General features: G+C 49.3%; 1 pseudogene; it reads right to left on the bottom strand.

The window, feature by feature from the left end:
* Positions 1–376: 376 nt before the first annotated feature.
* The window catches only part of LOC135506599 (protocadherin-7-like), a 16938-nt pseudogene continuing 13812 nt past the window's right edge, over positions 377–3502 (bottom strand).

Genomic DNA, 3502 nt, shown 5'->3' on the forward strand with positions numbered 1-3502 from the left:
TATCACCACCACTAGTCAGTCCTATTATCACCACCACTAGTCAGTCCTATTATCACCACCACTAGTCAGTCCTATTATCACCAGTCAGTCCTATTATCACTAGTCAGTCCTATTATCACCACCACCAGTCAGTCCTATTATCACCACCACCAGTCAGTCCTATTATCACCAGTCAGTCCTATTATCACCACCACTAGTCAGTCCTATTATCACTAGTCAGTCCTATTATCACCACCACCAGTCAGTCCTATTATCACCACCACTAGTCAGTCCTATTATCACCACCACTAATCAGTCCTATTATCACCACCACTAATCAGTCAACTGTGGTGGATGGGTAACCAGGCCAGCCCAGTTGAGCTCAGTTCAGTTTGTGTCAGTAGAATAACTGAATCAGTCCTACCTGTTTGCTGTACTTATTCCCGTTTGGGATCCATACTCAGAACACTGGTCTGACCCCAGAGACATGGCATCAGCGTTCCCACTTCCACCACTACCACTGGACCCTCCAGACCCCACGAAGGTGTTAGAGGGGGTAGCTCCTGTACAGCCTGGTGCTTTTTCCCCTCGGCTGGGGGGCTGTAGGGCTGGAGGTGCACCGCGGGGAGCGGCGAGCTTGACTTATAATGCCTGGCCAGATCCGGGCTCGACTGGTGATGCCTGGCGCCCATGCGTGGGCTCCCGGGGTCTCCGTCCACCGCGCAGTACCTAGCCGCCAACCTCTCGCTGGCGCTGCTCACGTCCTCGTCGTCATCGTCGATGTTGGCAACGTGGTGGTCGTTGCCGTGGCGACGGAGCCCGTTGACCGTGACGACGCCGCTGTAGAGCGGCCGTTCAGTTTTATTGGCTCCGGCTCCTCCGGCGCCTCCGTTCCGTTTGTCCCTGCGGGGCTTCCGTCCGCGGTCCAACGTCCCTCCCTGGTTTGTGGCACGGCCGGTTGAGGGCTAAAGAAATCCTCCTCCGGTTCTTTCTTCCCGGCCTCGTATCCGTTCTTGCCCTGGGCGCCGCACTGGCGGGCCATCACCACTAAGAGGATGACCAGGATGACTGCCGCGGCGCCCGCCAGGACACCGATGGCCACCGAGAGGCGCTGTTTCCCCAACGCTCGCTCGCTGTCGGGGTCGCCTGCGATGTCCAGGTAGAGAGGGGCGGCCAGACTACGAGCCACCTAGAGAGAGGGGTGGTGGGTGGGAGGGGAAATGAAATAATTCAAGGGTTTAAGTAGAGAAAAGCAGAAACTGTAAATCACTACTCTGTCCTACAAAGGCAAAACGCAGTAACTACCAAGTTGGTCAAAAATCTTTGATCTGCTGTGATGGCCAAGGTATATTATCTGATGAATGTGGTATTTAGTTTCCTGACACAAGAACAAAGCAGTTGATCAGAACATATCATGGAGTCTGTCTAGACCGAAAAAGACTTTGAAGTCAGATTTTGCAGTATAAAGAAATGACGTAGTTACTGCGTTTTGCATTATAACTTCAGAGTGAGTAGACTACAAGACAACCAGAGAAAGAGGGGGAGAAAATCAATATATTTACATATCAAGATATTATTTCGGACTTTATATTATTTCAATATCTGACTTCAAGTACTGAACTGTAAAAAAAAATATAGAGAGAATTTAATAAAATGCTTGGTAGCGTTAGTCAGCAGCTGTAGCTAGTCGGCTGTAGCTAGTCCGGCTATACCTAGTCGGCTGTAGCTAGTTGTCTGTAGCTTGTCCGGCTGTGTTTAGTCCGACTGTACCAAGTCCGGCTGTAGCTAGTTGGCTGTAGCTAGTTGGCTGTAGCTAGTAGGCTGTAGCTAGTTGGCTGTACCTAGTCGGCTGTAGATAGTCCGGCTGTAGATAGTCCTGCTGTAGCTAGTCCGATTGTAGCTAGTCCAGCTGTAACTAGTCTGGATGTAGCTAGTCAGCTGTACCTAGTCGACTGTAGCTAGTCCGGATGTAGCTAGTCCAGCTGTAGCTAGTCCAGCTGCAGCGAGTCCAGCTGTAGCTATTCGGATGTAGCTAGTCCAGCTGTAGCTAGTCCAGCTGTAGCTAGTCCGGCTGTAGCTAGTCCGGCTGTACCTAGTCGGCTGTAGCTAGTCCGGCTGTAGCTAGTCGGCTGTACCTAACCAGCTGTAGCTAGTCGGCTGTACCTAGTCGGTTGTAGCTAGTCCAGCTGTAGCTAGTCCAGCTGTAGCTAGTCCAGCTGTAGCTAGTCCAGATGTAGCTAGTCCAGCTGTAGCTAGTCCAGCTGTAGCTAGTCCAGATGTAGCTAGTCCAGCTGTAGCTAGTCGGCTGTAGCTAGTCCAGCTGTAGCTAGTCCTGCTGTAGCTAGTCCGGCTGTAGCTAGTCAGCTGTAGCTAGTCGGCTGTAGCTAGTCGGCTGTAGCTAGTCCGGCTGTAGCTAGTCCGGCTGTAGCTAGTCAGCTGTAGCTAGTCCGGCTGTAGCTAGTCAGCTGTAGCTAGTCCGGCTGTAGCTAGTCGGCTGTAGCTAGTCCAGCTGTAGCTAGTCCTGCTGTAGCTAGTCCGGCTGTAGCTAATCAGCTGTAGCTAGTCGGCTGTAGCTAGTCGGCTGTAGCTAGTCCGGCTGTAGCTAGTCAGCTGTAGCTAGTCGGCTGTAGCTAGTCCGGCTGTAGCTAGTCAGCTGTAGCTAGTCCGGCTGTAGCTAGTCAGCTGTAGCTAGTCCGGCTGTAGCTAGTCAGCTGTAGCTAGTCCGGGTGTACCTAGTCCGGCTGTAGCGAGTCGGCTGTAAATGCTCCAAAATACAGTATCGTTGATCCTATAGCTTGTTCTCCATCTTCTTTTTAAATAGTGAGACATATTTACAGTATCATGAGAATCACAATACATACAGTATCATGAGAATCACAATACATACAGTATCATGAGAATCGCAATACATATCGTATCGGTACCTCAGTATGGTGGTAATATGGTATGATGAGGTCCCTCAGTATGGTGGTAATATGGTATGATGAGGTCCCTCAGTATGGTGGTAATATGGTATGATGAGGTCCCTCAGTATGGTGGTAATATGGTATGATGAGGTCCCTCAGTATGGTGGTAATATGGTATGATGAGGTCCTCAGTATGGTGATAATATGGTATGATGAGGTCCTCAGTATGGTGGTAATATGGTATGATGAGGTCCTCAGTATGGTGGTAATATGGTATGATGAGGTCCCTCAGTATGGTGGTAATATGGTATGATGAGGTCCCTCAGTATGGTGGTAATTATGGTATGATGAGGTCCCTCAGTATGGTGGTAATATGGTATGATGAGGTCCCTCAGTATGGTGATAATATGGTATGATGAGGTCCCTCAGTATGGTGGTAATATGGTATGATGAGGTCCTCAGTATGGTGGTAATATGGTATGGTGATAATATGATAATATGGTATGGTGATAATATTGTATGGTGGTAATATGGTATGGTGGTAATATGGTATGGTGGTAATATGGTATGGTGGTAATATGGTATGGTGGTAATATGGTAATATGGTATGGTGATAA

The sequence above is a fragment of the Oncorhynchus masou genome, chromosome 20 (genome assembly GCF_036934945.1).
Source record: "Oncorhynchus masou masou isolate Uvic2021 chromosome 20, UVic_Omas_1.1, whole genome shotgun sequence".
Taxonomy (NCBI): Eukaryota; Metazoa; Chordata; class Actinopteri; order Salmoniformes; family Salmonidae; genus Oncorhynchus; species Oncorhynchus masou.